At 44.0% G+C, this 26,582-nt stretch overlaps 1 long non-coding RNA gene across 1 annotated transcript in view; it reads left to right on the top strand.

Annotated features, from left to right (window-relative positions):
• LOC101942056 (uncharacterized) overlaps positions 1-26,582 on the top strand; it is a 109,220-nt gene that overhangs the window by 73,930 nt on the left and 8,708 nt on the right. Inside the window, exon 2 of the long non-coding RNA XR_256639.4 lies at positions 23,798-23,880. This is a non-coding gene — a long non-coding RNA (uncharacterized LOC101942056). The remainder of the gene's footprint in view (positions 1-23,797; positions 23,881-26,582) is intronic.

Raw genomic sequence — 26,582 nt, 5'->3', positions numbered from 1 at the left:
GGTCAGGTGTGCTAACCCGTAGTCCACCTGGTCTTCTGAGCACCCTATCACAGGCAGTAAAGCCCTACACAGGCCACTTTGTCATTTTGAACTGATGTTACACCTTGCTTTTCTATTTATGGTGTCATTTCAGGAAATAAATAAATAATCTGAAAGAAAAAAATGGCATGTAATCACACACACTTATTCTCCAATACTCTTCTTGCCCTAATCCCAATGAAATATTTCAGTTAGTCACTCATGCAGATATACTACATTAATCTGTAGTAATGGCTCCATACACTCTGGTAATTGTATTGTAAATACCTTATGAGTGGTTAGCTGTCAGATGTGGGTTGTAAAATCTTAGGCAACAGTCCTGAAAAATTAAAGACTCTTTATTGCATAAAGATCAGCTACATTAGTTTGGATTTAGCTAGATAGGGAAGGTATTACATCTGGTCTGTTTTCCTCTAGGGTTTAATGGGTGTCCTGCAGTGACTGAACAAGATGAAAACATTGTTTGAAACAGTATTACAGATGGTTAGGGTTTGGAAAATAGCTTTTACACGTTGGGGCAATTCTTTACATATTGACTGCTCTGCGGCTGTATCCACTGATGACCCATTCTGCACTGTTTAAACCGCACAGAGCATTAGGAAAGGATTTCCTTTTCCTTTGAACCCTGGATTTCATTTTAATAGCTGAATTTCTGGCCAAGCATATCCTTCAAAATGTTGCAATTAGTGGGGTACTTCCAGGAAGGATTCAGTGTCTAGTATTTGCTACAATGTCCTACCAATCAATACTGAAAGTCCCATACAAGTTATCCTAGAGCTAATCAAAACATATTGGACCTATTCCAAAGTCAATTTAAGACAACGGAAAGACTCTCAGTTAGACTTTGGGTCAGGCGTCTATTTCTTCTCAAGATACAAGATCAATTGTGGATAATTGAAATTAGTTCCTAATAACTAAACATTGTGCTACTATTGTCAAATTCTTTCTATATAAAATCAATCTTGGGATTGAAGAATGCACAAATATTATAGCTGATTCACCTTTTTTAAAGGCCATTGTATGATCCAGTGTTCAGTTTAAGCCATAAGTTACCCATTCCCTTGCCCCTTTATGTAATTGAAAAGGTTCTGTCCCAACGATATTTTAAAACTGTATACAGTATATACTCCTCCTCTTGCAAGGCCTCATATAATGGCTTTCTTCTAGTCAGTTTCACTAATCTGTTTAACCAAGTGGCAATGAATGTTTAAAAAAGTTATTTAGTTTACTAAAAGGCCCAGAAAAAAATAATAAGAAAGGACCTCAGAAACTTGATATCGGACGGATATTCCTGAATTGTGACAAGGTGTAAGAGCTGTCACTGGCATTAACGGTGGCAATGCAATTCAAAATAATTCTTACCCAGCTAAAATTAGCAATCACTTTTCCCGGGATTTACAGAATTGTGAATAATTTTCCATTTTCACTTTAAGCTTTTTTCCAAATACAAAATTCACACAGCTATTTTTTCCCTGCAGAAGCCAACTTAGCTTCTAAAATAGCAAAATTTCTGATAAAATGGTGTTTCCCCCCGAGTCTGATTTAAAATAATTAATGAAAATGTCTGTTTTTAAAAGCAAATATTCATGAATCCAAAAGTGGGAGTTTTGCTCACATCTATCACTTCTTGCTTAATTTGAGGGTGATAGCCTTGGTCTGGTGGCTCATTCATGGAATATACAGAATCGAGTGTATATTCTACGTAAATGAGTTAGCTTTTATTTTGCTCTATGGAATTCTAGTTTTATGTACTAGAGCAGTGACTAAGAAACCCTACTTCAGGTAAATTACCTCCATGTCTCCTTCCTTACTTTCTGGTTCAGAAATAAGTAATTTTCCTAAATGGACTGTTTCCACCTGTTGTCCAGCAGCCCCTCTCCATCCTTAAACAGGCAAATTCATTATTAAGTATATTGTGTCAAGTGTTCTGAGTCACCTCTAGAGAATCAGCTGTTTTATGTGACTGGTATTATGGGCACACAAATATCCTTATACTGTTCTTTGGTTGTTTAAGATTCTCCAACAACAACAAAATTATTCTCTGTTTCAGATTATGAGCTAGAGCTGAGCAAATAATTTGCGATAACTAATTTATTTGACAAATGTAGCCTGTTTTCCTGCTCCCAGAATATCCACAAGGGGATCACAATTTCCTTGAATTTATCATTTATTTAAATTTCTTTAATGACTATCTTGTCAAATTTATTACTCTGTGAACTGACTGAGAATATTAAAAATTAGATTGGGGGTGCTTAGTCATCATTGGTCAGATAAGATAGATAGTATCGTTTCCATTTCATATGGATTTTGGTCCCTTTCATTTATGTAGTAAAGTGACTTAAAATATTTAAGCAGGGCTGTTCGTTAGCTTTGTAAAATTTCAGTTTGAAAGAAATTATTAGTGCAACTCAGTTTGGTCCGTATCCCTAGTTTTTGGCTGCCAAATTTGAACATATCAATCCTAGTGGAGGACTGAGCATGGCAGAGATGGGGGGAGGGATAGCTCAGTGGTTTGAGCATTGGCCTGCTACGTAGTTCAAGCCTTGCAGGGGCCATTTAGGGAAGTGGGATAAAAATCTGTCTGGGGATTGGTCCTGCTTTGAGCAGGGGGTTGGACTAGATGACCTCCTGAGGTCCCTTCCAACCCTGATATTCTATGATTAACAGCAGGACAGGGCTTACTGAAAACCTAATTTGGCCTGGAGAATCTTCACTACTGTACAGTGATGCTCAGGAAGTAAAGAACCTGTTTAAGCTCTATCATGTCTTTTAGAAATGATCTGATTTAAAGAATTCAAGTGATGGTGGACCCAGCACAGGCTACATTCACAAAGAAACTAACTTTTAGGCACCTAGACAATCACTGGGATTCACAAAGCTTGTGTTAGGTGCTTAGACTCCCTGTACAATGAATAGAGAGACTCAGGTGCCTCAAAATGGGATTCACAAAAGCTGGCACATTGGTGGGGGAGCTGCCTAAGGAGATGACAAGAAGGAGTGGAAATCACTTTGGTAGTGCTAATGAGGCTAATGTAAGCAAGGTGGCCCATTTCAAACAGTTGACAAGAAGGTGTGAGTATCAGCAGGGGGTTTTAGCCCATGAAAGCTTATGCCCAAATAAATGTGTTCGTCTCTAAGGTGCCACAAGGACTCCTTGTTGTTTTTGCGGATACAGACTAACACGGCTGCCACTCTGAAATATGAGAATGACTTTGTAACCTGGTGGGTGGAGCACTCACCCATGAGGTGGGAGACCAGGGATCCAATTCCTCTTCCCAAAGATTCCCTACGTAGAGTAGAGCTGCATTTTACAGCTGAGTCTGTCTCTCAGCATCCTGGCTATTGATACAGGGCCATATCCTGCCATCCTTACTCCACCCTTAACCTGGCAAAAGTCCCACTGAGCATGGAAAGGTAATGCTGCCGCTGCATTCTGTGAAAGGACCTGGGTCTCCAGGGCTATCAATCCAGCACCATTCACAATACCAAATACAGTTTAAAAATGGGAGTCGTAACGGACGCTGACAGACTGTTAAGTATAGCGGCGCTAACAAGTAGAATATCTCAAATAATGTAGCTTCTAGCCCTGGGAAATTATTCTACAGCAGGGGTAGGCAACCTATGGCACGCATGCCGAAGGCAGCACACAAGCTGATTTTCAGTGGCACTCACACTGCCCGGGTCCTGGCCACTAGTCCGGGGGGCTCTGCATTTTAATTTAATTTTAAATGAAGCTTCTTAAATATTTAAAAAACCTTATTTACTTTACATACAACAATAGTTTAGTTCTATATTATAGACTTATAGAAAGAGACCCTCTAAAAACGTTAAAATGTCTGACTGGCACGCAAAACCTTCAATTAGAGTGAATAAATGAAGACTCGGCACACCACTTCTGAAAGGTTGCCGACCCCTGTTCTACAGTCTGCTGGATCTTGCTGAAAGGAAGGGTTTTCTGATATTTGTCCTAAATTTTCCCTCTATCAGTGTGTAGTGGTGCAGGTGGCTCACTCCAGCAGGGGGTGGGGAAGAGGCAGCCAAGGAGGCTATGGAAACCTGGAGCTAATTAGGGCGAGGCTTGTTTGGAGCCAGACAGGAGGCAGCTGCTGGGGCAGCCCAGATATAAGGAGCTGCCCAGCAGAGCAGAGGAGAGTCTCTCCCTGACAAGCAAGGGAGGAGGACTGGCCCCCAGGGATAGCACCTGAGATAGAGCAGTGCTGGGCAGGCTCAGGGGAGTGGAGGGTGAGCTCTGGCCTGTTACCTGCTAGGCTGCAGGCCCCTGCCAGAAAGGGCCAAGAAGGTGCAAGGGCCAAGGGGAAGTGGCCCAGGGACAATAGGCAGACAAGGGGAGAGAAGGGGGGCAGAGAGGCTGCCGCTAGAGGGTCCCTGGGTCGGGACCCAGAGTAGTGGGTGGACCTGGGTCCCCCCTTGCACTGCACCTGGCTGTGGAGGAGCATGGTCAATACAGACTGCAACTTGCCCCTTAAGTTAGGGGCTAGACTTTGGGTTGTGGTTGGCCCCTACAATGGGTGCAAGCCAAAGGACTGCCATGACCCCCAGAAGGGGAGTGAGGAAGAAGTAGTGGGCACTGCCGGAGGTCAGTGTCCTGAAGAGGACACCGCCGAATGGGGGAGCAATATGGGTCCGAAACAGCGGAGTAGAGCAGACAATGGGCAAGACACCACCTGCAGAGGGCGCTCCGGAGATGGACTGAGCTAATTATCGGTGCAACCAGCAGGAGGCCCCAGCAGTGGTGAGTCCTGACCCCATTACGCAGTATCACTCTGTTCCCCATCGTTATACACTTTGTACTACATTAACCAACCCCTCTCCTGCCTGAATAGCTTATTCCTTTGAAATAGTTACCAGGCCTTCTTATAGACAGTATTTAGCTAAGCTGAAGGGGTGTATGGGGTTGTCAGGGAGGGGTAGTACCTCTGACGGGGGAGCAGTCGTACTCCTAGGAGTAGCTCATCCACTTTGGTCCCCACTTGACACCCAGCTCTCACCTGTGGCTCCAAGAAGCTGTCAGCATGCGACAGCGGCCACACCCCGGAGACTGTCTCGACTGGGGGGCTAAACCAGGTGAGGGTAGCCGATGAGTATGAAACTCTCGGTGAGTTAGGGCCTGTCTACCCATTGCATGCGAAGACTGGATCCGGCTGACTGAGGCAACCTGGTTCAACCTGGTTTAATGGTCAGGAAGGTGGTGACAGCAAGCGTTGTGGAACGCTTAAGAGCACGACAAGACACGTAGGCGTCCTGGTCATCCACTGCGCCCTGCCCTGTCTCCAGCCGTCTCGACTTCTGTCCTGCCACTGGATACAGATAGGAACTGGGAAGAGAGAGTGAGGCTAACGTTGCGCAACTCTCCCTCACTTTAATCCAATTCACGCGCAAGTCTCGACATCATATCATATCATATTACATCATATCAAGTCCTGTGGCGATGGGCGAGCGATGAAGCAGCAGGTGTGGATACACTGGGAGTTGTAGCCGCGGACCTGCACATAGGCGGCTCAGGCATAATGGTCGTTCCTCACTGACCGAAGCAGCGGTGGAGCTCGGCATCTTCTTGAGCGACTGAGCAGCCCTATTCAGGATTGCACTGCTCACCTCCGTAGAACAAGGAGGGGGCTAGAAAAGGTGCCCTAAATATTGCCTGCTTCAACTTACCCTGGCCAGCATACCGCGGTTGGCGAGGATCCCATAAAAGCGATCGAACAAAAACAAAACTTAGAGTGACACCGATCACTATTGGCACATGGAATGTACGCACGTTACTGGACAACATCACGGCAGACAGACTGGAGAGAAGAACAGCACTTGTCGCTAGAGAGCTCGCGCGCTACAACAGTGACATTGCAGCCCTTAGCGAAACTCGCCTTGCTAATGAAGGACAGCTGTCCGAGTCAGGTGGTGGCTATACATTCTTCTGGAGTGGCCGCAGCAGTGATGAGCGTCGCGAATCTGGAGTTGGCGTCACCATCAAGAATCATCTTGTTCGGAAACTTGCCAGTTCCCCCAAGGGTATGAATGACCGGCTCATGACAATGCAGCTTCCACTTCAAAAAGGAAAACAAGCTACTTTGATCAGTGCATATGCTCCTACAATGACCAACCCAGAGGATGTGAAGGATAAATTCTACGAAGAACTAGATACTCTGGTATCGTCAGTGCACCGCACAGACAAGCTGATTCTGCCTGGTGATTTTAACGCAAGAGTCAGATGCAATGCCGCAGCCTGGGAAGGAGTCATCGGGAAAAATGAAGTGGGAAAGTGTAACGGCAATGGTCTGTTACTGCTGAAAACTTGTGCAGCACATGACCTTCTGATTAGCAATACGGTCTTCCGCCTTCCTACCCGTAACAGGACTTCGTGGATGCATCCCCGTTCCAAGCACTGGCATTTGATCGATTATGTCATCATCAGGAGAAGGGACAGACAAGATGTCAGGGTTACAAAAGCTATGTGTGGCGCTGACTGTTGGATGAATCATAGGCTCATAGTATCCAAAATGAAGCTCCGTATCATGCAGAAGAGACGACCACAAGGCTGTAAGGCTTCCAAAAGGATCAACGTGTCAAAGCTGAAGAACAGCCGCATCACTGAAAATCTAGCGGAAGACCTAGAGAATGAACTTGCTGATCTTTGTATTGAGGATGATGCTGAGAAAGACTGGGAGCGATTCCGCAACACTGTCCATACAGTTGCATCGAAGGTATTGGGGCCCTCCATATGCAGGCGGCAAGACTGGTTTGATTAAAATGATGCAGAAATCCAGCCCTTACTTGCTGAGAAGCACCGCCTGCATCGTGCATATCAAAACGATCCATCCTCAGCGGCAAAGAAGACCGCCTTTATCAACGCTCGCAGAACAGTACAGAACCGACTGCGCAAAATGCAGGAATTGTGGCTGAGCGCCAAAGCAGATGAAATACGGGCATATGCGGACAGGAACGACTATAAGCAGTTTTATGAAGCCCTTAACACACACTATGCTCCACAGTCTTCTGGGAGCTTTCCCCTCCTGAACTCTGATGGTACTGTGCTCCTTACAGAGAAGACGCAGATTCTCCAGAGATGGGCTGAACACTTTGAAGCAATTCTCAATCGCCCCTCAGTCATCAATGATGAGGCCATTGACAAGATGCCCCAGGTTGCAGTCACTGACTCCATGGATGCTTCACCAGAAGAGGACGAAGTGAAGAAAGCTATCAATCAGCTGTCAAGTGGCAAAGCCCCAGGGTCAGATGCCATACCAGCAGAGGTGTACAAAGTCGGTGGACCCATGCTGCTACGGAAACTCACTGAGCTGTTTCAGTCCTTCTGGAAGCAGGGAACCATTCCACAAGAATTTAGAGACGCGTCCATCTTGCACCTCTATAAGAGGAAGGGCAATCGCCAGGTATGCGACAATCACCGTGGAATCTCGCTGCTTTCTACAGCAGGGAAAGTTCTTGCACGGGTTCTGTTGAACCGATTGATCACTCACCTGGAGAAGGGCTTACTGCCAGAATCACAGTGTGGCTTCTGCAAGGGACGTGGGACTATTGACATGATCTTCGCTGTGCGTCAGCTACAGGAGAAATGTCAAGAGCAGAATTGTGAACTCTACACAACTTTTGAGGACCTCACGAAAGCATTTGACTCTGTCAGTCGCCAGGGCCTGTGGAGGATCATGTCGAAATTTGGCTGTCCAGACAGATTTATACGAATGGTACGTCAACTTCATCACGGTATGATGGCTTGTGTCCTGGATGACAATGAAACATCTGAGGCCTTCCCAGTCACTAACGGCATCAAGCAAGGGTGTGTTTTAGCACCCACTTTGTTCAGCATGATATTCTCTGCCACTTTGACTGATGCCTTTCAACACTGCACTGAAGGAGTAGGCCTGAAGTATAGAACTGATGGGAAACTATTTAATCTGAGGCGACTGTGTGCCATCACCAAGGTGAAGGAAACTGTACTTCGAGACTTTCTCTTTGTCGATGATTGTGCTCTGAATGCTAGTACAGAGCCAGAAATGCAAGCCAGTATGGACAAGTTTTCAACTGCATGCAACAACTTCGGTCTCACCATTAACATCAAGAAGACTGAGGTCATGCACCAGCCAGCTCCCCACGCTTCGTACTCAGAACCGTCCATCACTGTAAATGGACAGAGACTTCAGACAGTGGACCACTTCACGTACCTGGGCAGTACCCTTTCCCGAGCAGTGTCAATCGATGATGAAGTAAACTGAAGAATTGCTAAAGCCAGCTCTGCATTTGGCCGATCGCGCTCCAATGTTTGGGAACGTCGAGGATTCAGCCTACCAACGAAGCTGAAGCTCTACCAAGCAGTGATGCTTCCAACTCTGCTGTACGCCTGTGAGACGTGGACTGTCTATCGGAGTCATGCACGAAGGCTCAATCACTTCCACATTTCCTGTCTGCGAAAGCTTCTAAAAATCAGATGGCAGGACAAAGTGCCCGATACTGATGTCCTTACTAGAGCCAGTCTGCCGTCAGTTTACACATTGCTGATGAGAGCCCAGACCAGGTGGGCCGGACATGTTGTGAGAATGTCAGATGAACGCATTCCTAAACAGCTCTTCTACGGAGAACTCACTCAGGGAAAGCGTTCCCATGGAGGACAAAAGAAGCGGTTCAAGGACACGCTGAAGACCTCTTTGAAGTCCTTCGAGATCAACACCGCCACATGGGAAACCTTCGCACTGAACTGTTCAGCATGGCGCAGCTTCATTCACACAGGCAGTAATACCTCTGAGGCGAAAAAAAGCATGAGCTGCGCAAGTCCAGAGCTGCTCGTACATCATCGACAGTGCCATTACATGTCTGCCCGATGTGTGACAGGACGGTCCACGCCCGAATCGGACTGATCAGTCATCTTCGGACGCACAGAGCCCGGTCAGCGATAGAATGAGTTGTTGAGGTCTTCATCGATAACGATGGATGAACATCATTTAGCTAAGCTGTGATTAGCTGTTTTATATTTTCTCACCTATGTCAGATCTCTGCTCTCCCCTGAACTTTCCTCCAATTTATATATTTCTAGGATCAATATGCCCCAAACTATTTATCAGAATTTGAAAACATCAGGCCTCGAAGGGCTGGACTATATAAAGAGGACTTCTCACCTCCTTCTGTTGTGATTACAGTTGGCTGAATAATAGATTTTTTTCAGTTTACTGGCAACTGGAAAAATCCAAAGAAAAAAAATTGCTTAGGGTACACAAACTACATTTTTAAATTTTTGTGGCAAGTCAAAAAGTAAAAAATATAGTTTGGGGCTGAATTAAATGTTTCGTTTTGACAAACCTGAAACATTTCATTTTGATTTTTGCCATTTATAAATGCTATGGATTGTTTTTAATTAAAAAAAAAGTTTGGAAACAAAAAGCCATTTCAAAACAAAAACTGAAAAGGGCTGTTTCAAAAAGGTCAACACAAAATATTTTGACATTTTTTTTTCCCCAACTGAAACAATTTGGCAAAATTGACACAAATGTCCTTTACATTTTGTGTTGCTGGTTCTGCATTTGGCACTTAAAAAAAAAAAGTTGTTTGCAAAATGTCACCCATCTCTAAATGTGATACATCTTCTTTGCCTATGCTGGCCAAAAATCACATCTAAATTTTTGCTACTATGCAAGTTCTTCTGAAACTTAATGGACGCTATCCTCTATTTTATAATTACATTTTTTTATTATTTTCCCCCATATATTAGCTTCTGTTTCTGTAATCTGATTGTCATACTTTCCCCAGCAATATGTCTAAATTCCCTAGGGCTTTTTGCATTGTTTCACCCTTCTCCTGATCATGAATTATGGTAAAATAAGACCAGTTCTGTCACACATCCCTAGTGACCCCCTGCTAGAAACTGCCTCCAAATTTGAAATATTGCTGTATATCATCAGTAAAGCTGCCCTTTTGTCACAGCTGTCATGGGAACCATAAATTAGATAATTTTCATATTATATATCTTCATGCCTAAAAATTCCAAAAAGTCACAAGTTTCTGTGACGGGGTAGATGTGATGATAAACGGTTGAATAATTGTCAGTGAAAACCTTGAGAGCTTCCAAATAAAAAGTCTAATGAATGAATCCTAAGACTAAGGCCTGATCCCAAAGCACACTGAAGTCAATAGGTTAGAAACAATCAGGGGGGAGGGAGAGCTCAGTGGTTTGAGCATTAGCCTACTAAACCCAGGGTTATGAGTTCAATCATTGAGGAGGCCACTTAGGGATCTGGGGTAAAATCAGTACTTGGTCCTGCTAGTGAAGGCAGGGGGCTGGACTCAATGACCTTTCAGGGTCCCTTCTATCTATGAGATAGGTATATCTCAATCACCAGGCTAGTGAACTCTTGGTGAGAATGCAAATTGTAAGCTCTCTGGAGCAGGAGTGTACCTATTTTTATGATTGCACAGCACTATCCTTCTGTTCTCTTTGTATTAAAGTTGGAATAACTGATCCTTGCAAGTCTTGCATTGTCCGTGTCTAATCATTGGACTTTTGCCAGTATAGAACCCCGACCTGAAACTGAGTTTTGTGTCTGCTTTCCACTGCTGCAACTTTGAACCCTGATGGAAGTTCCAAGACAGATGACAGTATAGGGCTTCTGTCAACTTGGCCCACTGTTTGTAAAACCTGTGGGAGATTCTTCTATGTACATGGAAAAGTATCACTGTTATCACTATGAATAATAGAATAAAGGAAACAACAGTTCATTCCTTACTCATGTTGGACAAATCCATACCTGCACAGGAGTGCATGCTCATGGTTTGGAAAGGTTCCTTTTGACCTCATCCTGCAGCATTGAATTCCATGGACGCTTTGTCATTAACTTCAATGGATGCAGGATCAAGGTTTAGTGCATAACTCCGATTGGCTTCAGTGAGCATAAAGCAGGAGAATGCCCTCTATTACATGCATCTGGACCATAATCCAAAACCCACTGAAGCCAGAGAGCCTTCCAATTAACTTCAATAGTCTTTGGATCATACCCCAAGTTAGAATTATTACATGCATTCAAAGCTGATTTGTGCTGAAAACCATGCAGCTAGATGGCCTGTTGGACAAAAATTAGAAGGAAATACAAAGTACCGCATATTATAATAGAGTCTTTCGTTTGATTAATGCCACCTGTGCAGTTTCTTTGTACAGTGTCTGAATGGCTGGTACTCATTTTCCATAATATTTTTAATAACTTTCTGAACCATATTTTACTTTGATGTTTCTGTGTCATACAAAAACAGTTTAAATGATTCGCTGGCTCATTTTTATGTTAAATATTTTAACAAGTGTGATTTGCTTGGACATCAGGGAGTCAGCCAGACATAATGGAGTTCTGCTAACAAGCATCATAAAAAAAAAGAGAGAGAAAACTACAGAAAGCTGAAACTCACAATAATTTCATTATTTAAAAAAACAAGCCAACAACCATGTAACATTTGACTAAGATGGAACTAGATTCCCAGTTAAGGATGAAACGCTAGCCTTAACTCACATAATTGTACAGCACTTAGGAACTGGAGAACATTTCATGGAAATGTATTATGGTGCCTTGAGGGTAACTCTGTTTGTATTACATGCTGTCTCATGAGGAGTTATGGCTCCAAGCTATGGCTTACAAAGCAACACTGAACAGCTTTACCCTGGACAGCCTGACCTTTTCATTACTGGTATAATTGATTGTGTTATTAGTATAGTTTGTAGAAATAATGGTGATTTAGTGATGCATTTTGGAACTTAAATCCTTATGAAGTCTGGAGTAGTCCCATAGGCCCTGCAGTTGAGGATCTAAGGGAGTGTGGGAAGAGAAATGCTTCCATCCAAGTCATGCAGATTTTTTTTTTTAACACATGAAGTAGGAGGATGCTGAAAAGAGTTTGTGTTTGGTTTGGCTGAGCTTGTACCTCAACTCTGCTGAGTTCACCATCTGTCAGATGAAAGTTTGTTTTGTTCTAATGGGAGATAGTTTATTTGGAACTTTTAAAACAAGTGCAGCAGGGAGCACTCCTGCACTGGACTGGAAGGGAAATGGACTGGATGACTTAAGTATTAGTATTACTATTATTTATTATTTGTATTGCAGTAATAGCCAGGAGTCCTGATCAGGATCAGGGCCCCATTGTGCTGTGCACTGTACAAACACGTGAGAAGAGACAGTTCTTGCCCTGAAGTCCTTGCTATTAAGAAATAGGTGTTTCCTATGAAATAATGGGACAAACAAGATAAACCAGCAGTGCAGAGAATGAGGACACACACATCTACCGGATCCTTCAGCTCAGGGCCACTAAGCCTGAGATAACGCCACATGCTCTATTTCACTTTGGAATTCCCACTTACTATTCTCTGAATTACAGAGGCATCTATATGCCTCAAATGAGATTAGAGACCCACTGAGCCAAACATTGTACAAACACATAGTGGAGGATAAAGTCAGGGGCGGCTCTAGCTTTTTTGCTGCCCCAAGCACGGCTGGCAGGCTGCCTTCGGCGGCGTGCCTGCGGGAGGTCCCCGGTCTCGCGGATTTGGTGGCATGCCGCGGGAGGTCCGCTGGCTCTGCGGCTTTGGCATACCCGCCGCCGAATCTGCGGGACCGGCGGACTTCCCGCAGGCAAGTCACCGAAGGCTGCCTGACTGCTGCCCTCGCAGGGACTGGCAGGGCACCCCCCGCGGCTTGCCGCCCCAGGCACGTGCTTGGAGCACTGGTGCCTGGAGCCGCCGCTGGATAAAGTTTACAGTCTAAACAGCATGGGAAGAGAAAGAGGCATAGCCCAACATCACTCCCCTAATACAGGTGAGACTAGCACTCACGTCCTTTGATTTCCAGGGTAGTGCCCTACCCTCTACACCACAGTGTGTTCTAGCAACAGCCTCTCTTCAACCGCTCACCTCCACCTCTCTCTGGCAGCTCCAGGAGACAAGCCTCTACTACTGAGTTTAGTGAACAACTTCATTCCTCCCCAGAGAGTTAGACCATCATCGCTTTGATGCTTTCACGCTTGAGTCTCCCACACAGAAGCACCAGCTTAGTGTTTAATTTTGTTTCATTAGAAGATAATTATTTTTTAATTATATTTCATTATTTCTCTTAATATTTTCAAGCTTGACACTGATGGAGGCTTAGCAAAATTCAATCCCTTTTTTCATTAGATAGCGTAGGTTTGCATTCACTTCACATCTGCATTAGAGGCCATCACTGCTTCATGCGCAGCGATAATGTCCTAGAGAGGTGCTCTCATAAATATCCACCTCATGTCTACAGACAATGGGCCCCTCATGCTGAAATCATGTGTACAGCAAGCCCCCTACAGAGTCAATGGATGCTCACCGTGGGTTAAACACTACCTTCCTTCCTCTGGCACATCTCCCAGCGTTGCCTTGGTAAGGACTGAGAAAAGGTGGCAGGATTCAGTCCTTCGAGCATTGCTTCAATTTGCACAATGTAAGGCACTAACATTAATTTGAGATTTTTCTGCTTCACATTCTACAGGCAGAAGAAGGAACTTCCCTATACACCTACCTCTACCTCGATATACTGCTGTCCTCGGGAGCCAAAAAATCTTACCGCGGTATAGGTGAAACCACGTTATATTGAACTTGCTTTGATCCACCGGAGTGCGCAGCCTCCCCTCCCCCCAGCACTGCTTTACCGCGTTATATCCAAATTCGTGTTATATCGGATCGCGTTATATCGAGGTAGCGGTGTACCATTGTGTAGCCTGTCTATGGGCTTGCAGAATTCCAATCCCTGGTTCAGTGTCCCAACTCCCAAAGGTATTCCCACAGTATTCTTGCCAGCAAGTTAAAGAAGTATGGGCTGGATGAATGGACTATAAGGTGGATAGAAAGCTGGCCAGATCGTCAGGCTCAACGGGTAGTGATCAATGGCTCCATGTCTAGTTGGCAGCCGGTTTCAAGCGGAGTGCCCCAAGAGTCGGTCCTGGGCCGGTTTTGTTCAATATCTTCATTAATGATCTGGAGGATGGTGTGGACTGCACTCTCAGCAAGTTTGCAGATGACGCTAAACTAGGAGGAGTGGTAGATACGCTGGAGGGTAGCGATAGGATACAGAGGGACCTAGACAAATTAGAAGATTGGTCCAAAAGAAATCTGATGAGGTTCAACAAGGACAAGTGCAGAGTCCTGCACTTAGGATGGAAGAATCCCATGCACCACTACAGGTTGGGGACCGAATGTCTAGGCAGCAGTGCTGCAGAAAAGGACCTAGGGGTTACAGTGGACGAGAAGCTGGATATGAGTCGACAGTGTGTCCTTGTTGCCAAGATGGCTAATGGCATTTGGGGCTGTATAAGTAGGGGCATTGCCAGCAGATCGAGGGACGTGATTATTCCCCTCTATTCAACATTGGTGAGGCCTTATCTGGAGAACTGTATCCAGTTTTGGGCCCCAAAGGATGTGGAAAAATTGGAAAGAGTCCAACAGAGGGCAACAAAAATGATTAGGGGGGCGGAGCACATGACTTATGAGGAGAGGCTGAAGGAATTGGGATTGTTTAGTCTGCAGAAGAGAAGAATGAAGGGGGAATTGATATCTGCTTTCAACTTCCTGAAAGGGAGGTTCCAAAGAGGACGGAGCTAGACTGTTCTCAGTGGTAGCAGATGACAGAACAAGGAGTAATGGTCTCAAGTTGCAGTTGGGAGGTTTAGGTTGGATATTAGGAAAAACTTTTTCACTAGGAGGGTGGTGAAGCACTGGAATGGGTTACCTAGGGAGGTGGTGGAATCACCTTCCTTAGAGGTTTTTAAGGTCAGGCTTGAAAAGCCCTGGCTGGGATGATTTAGTTGGGAATTGGTCCTGCTTTGAGCAGGGGGTTGGACTAGATGACTTCCTGAGGGCCCTTCCAACCCTGATATTCTATGAAAGGGCCGAGGGAAGGGATGGAGCCAGGTTCCCACTTCCCCACCTCTTGCTGGGAGAGGCGTATGGTGTACCTTGTTAGCAGGCATTCCCTTCACCTGGTTCTAGTCACACAGACGCAAAGCAGAAGACCAGAAATCCGAGGTGCAGGCAATGCGATATTTATTGGGGTTAGTTTCCAGCAAGCATGTATACCATAACTCTGATGCTGCAGAGCCTTGTTTCCCAGTGTCCCATCCCCTGCTCCTTAGCAGGCATATTATACCCGAAATGCACGACCTCTGTCCCACACCTTACAATTTATGTTCCATTTTGTGGGGGTCGTTAGTCTGGGGTCTTTTGTATCCTATGGGGTGAGCAATGAGGTTGTGCAAGGGTCAGGGACAGGCATTTCTTTGGCCTTTTAGTGTTTTATACCTTCCCCACAATCCCCCTTGCCCCTCCTGACTGGTTGCTTGATCTTGTCCTGAGATAGGAGTTGAGGCAGTCTTCAAGTGTGTCTCATATATTATACTCCCACCATGCCCAGTAACACTTTAACTTCTCTTATCTGTTCCCATTATACTAACAAACCCATCTGGCTAGTCAGAAGCAACACACACAGAGTCTTTGTCCTTTGTTCACACATATTAGTAAGAATGTAAGTATATCAAAAATCAAACCGTCAAGCAAGACACAAAATTCTATCTCAGGCGAAAATACAGGCCTGAATCCTACATTGTCACTAGCACTCCTAATATACTTCATGAAGAGATGTACCAGTGCACACCCAACCCTGCGCTCCAGAGAGCTCTGGGCATTTCCACAATGCACACTGGTGTTCCTTACGTCTTTGCTGCTCTACATCACCACGGGCTATGTGCAGTTTGCAAATGCTGGTGCTCTCATTTTTCACTACAATAGTCACTCAGCATCAAAAGGTTGAAATGGAAAAGACTTTGCCATTCAAAATGTCTCCAGGGGCCACGAAGACAAAAAAGCAGCTTGTGAGTTCGGGCAGGGGATAAGCATGAGGATTCCACCCTGATTCAAAAATGGCTGCCTTTCAATTTTGAGTAGAGTAATTCTGTAACGTAAATGATCTAAAGCACTTTACTCTCCTTTGGGAGGATAGGAAATATTGTGACATAATATATTATAAGTACTGGGCCAAATTCTAAAGTTTCTATGAGTGTGAGGTATGTGTGAGAGAGGGCTGAGTAAAATATTGAATAAGGACTAGATCTTGCCCCGAATGTATCTCATTTACCCTTGCATTTCCATATCTAGTGCAACTTCATGTGCTGTACATTTCAGCAGCTGATTGTGAGATATAAATTCATCCAAGTCAGTGTTTCATGTTAAAAGGCACACAGGGATATAGATCCCAGGCAGACGGGACTTGGGTCTTACTAAGGAGTGTATTCGGTCACTGGGGCACTATGGTAAGAACTCTCTATGAGAAATTCTTCAGCGCTGTTTGTATAATAGCTATGACTGGAGCTAGCTCCCGTCTCCACACTTGCAACAGAAGGTAAACGGGAATGATATGCACACTGGGAACCGGAGCTTGTTTTAAAAGCTGTTGATTTCTATGTTGAGAACACCGGCTTGTGAACTCATCTGTGCTTATTAGCACAGGGACGGCCAACGAGTTGAATCATTCTTGGAGCAAAGGAAAACAAAGAACAGCAATGCACTTCCCTCCCACTGCCAAAATTCCTCCCCCATTTCCCCTCCCCTGCACATACCCACACCCACACTGAAAAACAAGCTTCAGTGCCCAAAATAACATCACTGCAGCATTGAGGGATTTTTTTTTAACTGCATGTTATTCTGCAGCACTGTTTCCTCATTAACAGTTGAGCCAGGAGACAACCAACATAAAATCAGAGGAATATTAAATTCATAGTGTGCTGTTGCCTTGTAGAACTCTAAATGGCTTTGACTAGTTTGACAATGGTTAAACAATAAGGACCATCAAATTTAATTTATAATTATACACCAGAACAGTTGAATCAAGAGGAGAATGCTATACTTTGTATTGTGACAGTAGCTTTCAAGTAAAAACTCATTTTGATCTCTTGGAGGACTTTGGTCCAAATTCAGGGTTTATTGCACCTTAGAATTTAATCAAGCAACCCAGAGTCAAGAGAAGTATCTTCCGGTTATTCTGTAACTGCTGTGGGATCCTTATAATCTCGCACAACATTGATTGATTTCAGAGGAAACCACAAAAATACCAGGAAGAAGTGAGGCCTTTAAAACTGAAATAAACAGGGGGGCTTGCACTAGGTCATACTGACACACTCATATAAGCAAACTAACAGCATCACAATTGGGACTGACAGGCAGTCTGATAAACAACCTCCATAGGAAGCCTTAGGGCTGAATGGACAGGGAAGAGATGATATCCTTCAGAAAAGCACTTACCAGATGCTTAACTTTAAGCATGTGCTTAAATGACAATGGGACTGAAGCGTGTGCTTAACTACTTTCTCAAATACAGATGGGTAACTGAATCAGGGCCTGCTAAAAGTGATCCCTCCCAGTCAATTATATTGGTTAGGAGCATATCCGCAAGCTTGAACTCCTTCTGCCTGCCATGTACAGGTACCTAAATTTGATTCTGATTTCCAGGGCTGTCAAACTAGTACCTTTTGCCAGAATATAACTCACTTTTACAGCACATCTGGAACTGATTTCACCATAGTGTGTTTCCTTTTAAAACAACTGGCAGGAACTTTCTCTCACATTGACATTCATATAGAAAAACCTTTGACGTCAATGGAGAGTTTCTAGCCATGCTCGAGGGCAGGATCAAGTTAAATTCAAAATGTGACTTCTCTAATAGAGCCAATCAAAGTCTTGTATTGAGATAAATAGGAAGAAATAGTAAAAAAAAAAAAAATCAGTAAGTCTTTCAAAATTGCCATAGATAATTCTGCATCTGTAATGCACCGCAAGTTCTTTTTCATATTAATTGGGACATAATTCCTCACAATCCAGGTATGAGATATTCCCACGCTGAAGAAACAACTAGTCAAAAAGTAGTTTTCCTGCCTGGAATCTACTTGTTTCTATGCAAAAGAAAATATCTGTGCTGTATTACCTTTCCCTTTGAAGGTTATGTGCATTTGATCCTGATGGAGAAGCTGTATTAACACGATGTGAGGTGAGTGGCGTGCTAATACATAACGCACTGAAACCTTGTTTCCATTATATTCAGTGACTTGGTCACACTTACGTAAAGAAACCCTGCGAAGCTGAGAATCTGGATGGGTTTTTGTGTAATTATTCTGCTGTACAGTACAATAAAAAAAGGTTCTTTTAAAAAAAAAAACCCACCATCTGAATAAATGCTGATTTAAAATATAGCCCTTTAATCATCTTTCAGGACATTAGGGTCCTGATGAAAAACCCTCTGACATCAATGGGAGTCTATTCATTGACATCAATGGGCGTTGAGTCAGTCCCTAATGGCTTGATCCTGCATCTCCTGCAGTCAGTGGTAAAGTTCCCTTCAGCAGTGAAGATCCATGGCCTCTGTGCACAGGTATTCTGCTGTAACATGCAGGACTGGGTCCCAAGTGCCTACTTACCATCCACAAGGGCACTGATTCAGCAAAGCTCTTTATGCACATGATTTAAGCATACGTATCAGTGTTTTGCTCAATCCAGGCCTAGCAGTGGCCAATTTTTTTAATGAAATAGAACACTCCCCCCCCCCGCCATACATATTTATCTCTTTGCAATTGGGTGTCATTCAGATATTGACCCGGGAAGGTTATTTTCCCCATCTGGCTGCATATTTATCTCCTTACTCAACTCTTTAAGCAGCATGGTTGTTTATTTGACAATTACAGCTGTCTTCTGTTATGTTCTTGTTGCACTGTTTCGGCTACTCTGTCCACCGTGCATAATCTTCCCTATACCCACAAGATTCATTACAAGACAATGCATGTTTTCATCTGCTTCAGATTAAGCTTTTATGCAATGCCAGCCTTTGTTACACTAAAACCCTGTTATGAAGGGTTGTTAGGTAAATGTTACTCAGGATCAAATTCAGCCGGCAGAATAATGAGGCTAAGAAAGGCCCTAAAGAAGAAAAGCACAGAGGGTGGGTGGCTCTGCAGAGTTTTCTTCATGATGTACCCACTGTGCATTGTAGAATTGGGCTTCATGTCAGTTTCAAATAGGCCAGCATAGAGGGGACTCAGTGGATAGGAAAGTGACCGCTGTGTTCAGAATTAGGCATTCCCAGTGGCCAAAGCTGACTGTTTAGACATTACACTAGGGGTAGGGTGACCAGATAGCAAGTGTGAAAAATCAGAATGGGGCATAATTGGCACCTATATAAAAAAGGCCCCAAATATCGGGACTGCCCCTATAAAATTGGGATATCTGGTCACCCTAACTAGGGATCATCATGAGAGCTGAGCAAATAATTGATTTTTCAGTTCAGCAGCCAAAACCAAAACCCGGGGGAGGGGTTTGAAACAAAAAGGAACATTTGAAACAAAGAGGAAAAAATGATTTTTTTTCAGGGGGGTTGTTTTCTCTGTGAACGTTTTCCACCCTTTGGGGGGCTTTAATAAATACAACTAAATTTCAAAACCAAATGATGTTTTGAAATGGTGACAATGATCCATTTGACTTTTTCCCCCAATAAATAAATAAATAGATAAAATAAAAGCAATCCATTACATTTCCAGCTAAATTCTTTGCTGAATACACAAATAGTTTCAGCGCCCTGAAAAATGCATTTGCCAATTAATTTACTGTTCGTCAAACAAAATTTGCCCAGCTTTAGTCCTCATTGTGATCCATAATTCATCAGAGAGGCTGGAGAAATGGCTGTGGAAGGGGCAATCCAACACCCTGCCTGTAAGCCAGGAGTTGGATTTCTTTCCCTCAAATCTGCATGAACCCTGTTTACTTCAGCTTCATGCGTGTGTTTCTGTGAGAATGTAACCTTGGTGAAAATCCCACATGTGCAGTGAATTTCCTGTGTGACTTGGGGGGATACAATGCTCTTTCATAGCATTAAAGCAGACGCAGGCTAACATTTGTATTTGCAAGAACTGGTTTATGACTAAGGCTCCTAGATGCTTTTAATGTTCAGCTGTATTTTACTTACTGCTTTATTTTGTTCTTTACCAAAAACAAAATTGCTAAATAGACAAGAACTAACATTTCAAAAACGTCAGCGCTTTCCGTGAGCCTTATTGCTACCTGAAAACATCAGCATCGAACGCATCCTGCATCAAAACAATAATTAAAAAATAAAAATCGAAGAAAACAAAAATCTTACTTTGACATTTCCATGAAAATTGAATGTTCCCCTTATACAAACACAGATGACTGGTTTCATTACTGAATGCCAGGGGGGTCATGCATCTATAAAATACCAAAAGATTCTGCGTGTCAATCAGTCTCGGTGCCAGTATTTCTCCAACAGGAACTTCTTTTTGTAGAGGGAAAAATGTTTTATTGGGGCTGGATGTAATGTTAAGTGAGCAATGAGCAGGCAGGCGAGTTGGAAAGGAGGTGCAACTCTTATTAACTGCATGAGCAACCAGCTCCAACCAAGACTGCTCAGGATTCAGAAGAACATCTGGGTCCAGATTCCCAAAAGAATTTGGCTTCCATTTAGACACCTAAAAAAGGGGGTTCAGAGTTTCAAAAGTCCTCAGCTTCTGTTGCTTTCATAAGCACATTAGCATAGCTGCTCATGATAACAGGACACTGTACCAGGACACAGGTGTCTTCAGAAGTGTTGCCAATGTTCACTATTTTATCTTGACCCCTGGTGCTTTCTTAGAAGCCCCTGTTCCTGGAGTCCTGTGATTACATGAGAATCTCAGTTTTCATTTCTATAACAAGTTTCTAGCCCTCATGATTGTGGAGAAAATTTTAGAAACGTGAACCCTAAAGGTTCAGAAATCAGAAGACAAATAAAAAACACATTTAAAAAAAATTCTCATGATTTAAGTCCATGTAGTGCTTGGGGGGGGGAGGGGAGGCTTAACTCATTATTTTTGATCCCTGGGGTTGGCACTACAGCCTCAGTTCTATCCCCAGCTCTGCCCCTGACTTGCTGTGTGATCTTAGGTAAGTCACCGCTCTGTGAACTGTTTCTCTATCTGTAAAATCCAGTTAATTATACTTGCCTTCCTTTGTAGAGAATTTTGAGATGAATGGAATGAAAAATGTTCTCTAAAGTCTTATCCTTTTTATGTTATTTTTACTTCTCCCTTTAGCTTTTCAAAATTTAACTTTGAAATAATATAACCTATAATAAGGTTAAATGACTTTCCTAAGTCACTACATTAGTTAATTATAGTCTATTATAGCCTTGTATGCATGGGGCAGGTTTTCTCAAAACACAGGGTTCTAACATGACTCATTACAGCTTGATGATGTTGCAGTTTCCAAGTCCTCTTGAGCCTGACAATTCTGGTGAGGCTAGTATCTGCAATGACTCTGCTGATACAGACTCTCTCTGTTCCTTAAGGAATTGAGTTTTCACATTTTTCTCCTGTGTCAAGGTATTTGAGATTTTTCCAGGATTTTCAAATGAATCTCAGTAATTTACCTTAAGCCTCTGACTGTCCATTTCCAGACACCCCTTGCTTTGGTGCAAGGGGTGTGTGTGTTTATTTCCCTGCTAACGTGTTAGAAACGGGGCAATCGGCCATCTTGCCTAGTGGTTAAAGCAAGAGTTCAGCCTACTGGTTAGAGCAGAGTCCAGGAATGAGCCGCGGTGGGTCAGTGTTGGAGGGTCAACCAGAGTTGGAGCTGAGGATCAGTACTGGAGAGACAGGAGCTGATAGGGAACTGGGGCTGGAGCAGGGACTGGAATAAGGGCAAGTAGAGCTGCAGGCTTGGTACACACTGAGTAGTCAGAAAGGTGCTGCTGCTGCTGGACTTAAAAGCCAGCCAGCTGCCCTCCCTGACCAATCAGGTGGTCCAGTGAATGAAGCCTGCTGCAGGCCAGCTCGCTGTGCTTGTTGGGTTGACAGGAGACTGACTCTGCTGCAGGCTCTGATCCCTGACATAAAAATGACATCTCTTTGGGGCTGTGAAGAACTCTCAGGATATTTTTCAGAAGCGCAGGATAAACATTCTGAGCAAATACAGTTGGTATAAATTTGGTTGCCAAGTAGTGCTGTAATTGATCAGAAGTAATAATCAATGAAGAGTAAATAGGTTCCTCTGTCAAATTCAGAGCGTGGAACTGAAACTGAAGTGGTTCCATTGTTTCTACCTAATTTAGTCCCTCGAGACATTCATGCTGCACTTATCACTGTGGTATCTGAGTGCCCAGTGTTGTTTGGGTCCTTCTAGCTATGGATGAAGGGCCGGATTCTGCTAGCTCTGTGAGTGGGCCGGTTGACACCAGTGAGACTACTCGTAAAGCAAGGGTTCTATTCAAAGTGCTCATTCTTGTAGATCAGTCATCAGGTTTTGCTGATTTTCGGCTTTTCTTGGTGCATCCATGGTCCCTAGGCAAAGGGAGGTGCAGCTGCTTGGAAACAGCTGCACCCTTATTTTTGTGAGAGGGTCCTGGGAATATCTTTGCACAACGGGAAGTCAATGGGAGCTGCAGGTTTTCAGCATTTCTGCAAATCAGGCCACATCATTAGGCACCCAATTATAAATTTTTGCTGCCTAATTTGGGGCATTCAAGTTAGAAAATGAAACCCTGACTCCACTGAAGTCAATGAAAGTTTACCATTGATTTGAGTGAGACCAAGGCTTTAGTAACTTATCAAAGATAAGTGCCCAGGGTAGTGGTCAGAGACAACCTTCACACAGGGTCTCCTGTGATCTTTAGTAACTTATCAAAGATCACAGGAGACCCTGTGTGAAGGTTGTGTCTGACCACTACCCTGGGAGACATAGACCACAATTCTCTCCTGTTACACTTGGGATACAATAACAAAGATCCATATTTCTAAATGAACCAAACCGAAAACGTTCTAGAAGTTCTATTTTTTTTAAGACAATGTGAATAACTTGTATAACTCCCTGTTTCCCCTGGAAGAAGAGGTGTTGAAATACCCCATTCACAGATGCCAAGGCCTGAACGGACCATTGTGACCATCCCGTCTGACCTCCTGTATAACACAAGCCAGAGAACTTCCCCAAAATAATTCCTTTTGAACTAAAGCAGCAGTTCTCAAACTCTGGGTCGCGACCCCATTGTAAGAGGGTCACCAGAGCTGGCGTTAGACTTGCTGGGGCCCAGGGCTGAAGCTTGAGCCCCACGCCCCAGGTGGAAACGAAAGCCTGAGCCCCACTGTCCGGGGCCAAACCTGAAGCCCTGGATGATGGGGTTCAGGCTTTTGATTTTGGCCTCCCTGCTTGGGCTTTGGCCCCTCTGCCAAAGGTGGTGAAGCTCACACGGGCTCAGGTTTCAGTCCACCCTCCTGGGGTCGTATAGTAATTTTTGTTGTCAGAAGGGCGTCCTGGTGCAATGAACTTTAAGAACCCCTGAACTAAAGCATATATTTTAAAAAAAATCCAGTCTGGATTTTAAAATGTCCAGTGATGGAGAACCTGCTACAATCCTTGGTAAATTGTTCCATTGTTTAACTACTATACCTTCACAGTTAAAAATGTACACCTTATCTCCAGTTTGAATTTGTCTAACGTCAATTTGCAGTCATTGTCTGGTAGAATGAAGAGCCCAATATCAAATATTTGTTAGAGCCCAATATCAAATACCCATGTAGGTACTTAAGTACTGTAATCGAGTCATCCCTTAATGTTCTTTGTTAAGATAATTACATTGACCACCTAGATCCTGTCAGCATAAGGCATGTTTTCTAATCCTTTAATCATTCTTGTGGCTCTTCTTTGTATCCTCCTCAGTTCATCAACATACTTCTTGAATTGTGCACACCACAACTGGAAACAATATTGCAGAAGAGGTCACATCAGTGCCAAATACAGAGGTAAAATAACTTCTCTACTCCTATTTGAGATTCCCCTGTTTATGTATCCAAGGATTGCATTGGACGTTTTGGGCACAGTGCGGCATTGGGAGTTCATGTGCAGCCGATTATTCACCATGACTCCATAAGAACAGCCGTACTGGGTCAGACCAAAGGTCTATCTAGCCCAGTATCCTGTCTACCGACAGTGGCCAATGCCAGGTGCCCCAGAGGGAGTGAACCTAACAGGTAATGATCAAGTGATCTCTCCCCTACCATCCATCTCCACCCTCTTACAAACAGAGGCTAGGGACACCATTCCTTACCCATACTGGCTAATAGCCATTAATGGACTTAACCTCCATGAATTTATCCAACCTCCATAAATTTATCCAGTACCCCCAAAGCTTTTTCAGAGCTATTGCTTCCCAGGGTAGATTCCCTCATCTTGTAAGTATGGCCTACAGTCTTTGTTCTCAGATGTAAACATTTACAGTTAGCCACGTTGAAACACAGATTGTTTGCTTGTGCCCAGTTTACCAACCGATCCAGATTACTCTGTATCAGTAACCTGTCCTCTTCATTATTTACCAATGTTTGTGTCATCTTCCGACTTTAGTAGTAATTATTTTATTTTCTCTTCCACATAATTGATAAAAATGTTAATGAGCATATGGCCAAGAACTGATCTCTGTGGAAGACCACTAGAAATACACCCATTTGATGTTGATTCCCCATGTACAGTTACATTTTGAGACCTATCAGCCAGCCACCTTTTAATCCATTTAATGTGTGCTGTGTTAATTTTGTATTCTAGTTTTTTAATCAAAGCAACTTGTGGTACAAAGTCAAACACCTTACACACGTCTAAGTATGTTACATCAAAACTATTACCTTTATCAATCAAATGTGTAATCTCATCCAAAAAGGATATCCAAGTAAGTTCGACAGGATCTGTTTTCCATATACTTGTGTTTATTGGCATTAATTATACTATCCTCCTTTACTTCTTTATTAATGGAGTCCCATATCCGCCTCTCCATTATCTTGCCTGGGATTGATATCAGACTGATAGGCCTATAATTACCCTTTTAACTTTTTTATATATTGGCACAGCATTAGCTTTCTACCAGTCTTCTGCAACTTCCCCAGTGTTCCAAGACTTACTGAAAATCAACATTAAAGCAGAAAGCAGCTGGTCTTGGAATATATCTAGGCATTGACCTCTGGTGAGAATTTTTGATTTCTCAGCTGATTTTCACACTGGAGAGGTGTGGATATGATTCTACGTGCTTGAGATGACCATAACAACTTTTGGATATCTGTCTGAACTGAAACCGAGAGCTCCAATTCTTTTGGCATTCACTCACCACCACTAGTAAGGGCTACCTTAATGAAACACGATATTAATCTCTCCTTATCTTACTAAATATATGTCTTTTGTTTATAGTATTGTGGTAACTGCGTTAAAGTTTCCATGACCTAAATAGTAAAGACAAGTTTCCTGATTTAAAAAAGACAATCTTATAATCATGTAAACCTGATTTATATCCTGGTTTAAAATTGGAGATTAAGGGCAAGTTTCAGATAAGATCAGAACCCGTGTGGGGACCTAACCAAAGTAGTCAGATTCTCAGGAGTGCTCAGATGATAGCAGCTCACATTGAACATTCTGTTGCATAAATTGGAGCAGTGGGGTCCTGAGCTCTCTTGAAAATCTGGTCAGAAGTCTTGAAGTAATCAGGTAACGTGACTGTAATAACAGCGTCTTTTAAGCACACACTATTTTATTTTATCTCATAGAGGTCATTAGGAATAAAAAATTGAAACTATATCCTGTGTATTTTTTCTCCCTCCCCCCCCCCCCCCCAAATATGCCAATATAGTTTTATACATGGAGCTTCTCTTTCCCAATATGAGCAGTTTTTAAATGCCAGTGACTATATTGGCCGTTCCATAAGACTAGATAGAGTGCAATGGGCAGAAAGTGGTAGCATGGGCCAGCATAAGGATTAGCAGATATATGAGTAATCAAAACAAGGAGGACGGCAGTCTCCCGGACTCTCATGCCTGGAGCCTGGGCAGCTGCTGAGGGAGCCTCAGAGCAGCTGGGTTCCTGGCAGGGAGTGGGGAGCTGGGCAGGCACAGCCCAGCTTGGAGCAGGGAGCCCTGGGCAGCAGCCCAGCTGGGAGCAGGGAGCCAGGACCCCAGGCAGCAGCCTGGCTCCCCACTTGGAACCAAGATGTCCCTGGGGTGCCAGCTCCCTGCTCCCAGCTGGGCTACTGCCCAAGCTCTCGGCTCCCCCAATCCCTGCTGAGAGCCTGGCTGCACGGAGCCTCCCCGCTCCCCACTGGGAACCCGGCAGCCACCCAGGCTCCGAATGTGGAGCTCCCCACCAGGAGCCCAGGCGGCTGCTGTGCTCCCGGTGGGGGGTGAGGAGCCAAGAGCATGGGGCGGGCAGCTGGGCTCCTGGCGGGACACAGGGAACCAAGCATCTGGGCGGGCAGCCATGCTCCGTGTGGGGAGCAGGTAGCCGAGAGCCTGGGAGGGGACAGCCATGCTCCTGGTGGGGAGCTTAATGGAGCTGAGAGCCTGGGCTCTCAGCCCCCCACACTGCCCCTTTGAAGTTGGTTGAAGCACTCCTGGTGAAGACATGCACCACCGACAAAAGGAGAGCAGTCTGGACATGAACCACCACAGTAATTACCGCGGTGGCTGTAAGT

Source organism: Chrysemys picta, chromosome 1 (genome assembly GCF_011386835.1).
Source record: "Chrysemys picta bellii isolate R12L10 chromosome 1, ASM1138683v2, whole genome shotgun sequence".
Taxonomy (NCBI): Eukaryota; Metazoa; Chordata; order Testudines; family Emydidae; genus Chrysemys; species Chrysemys picta.
Note: the sequence above shows the minus strand (reverse complement) of the source record. Positions and strands in the feature narration are given on the sequence as shown.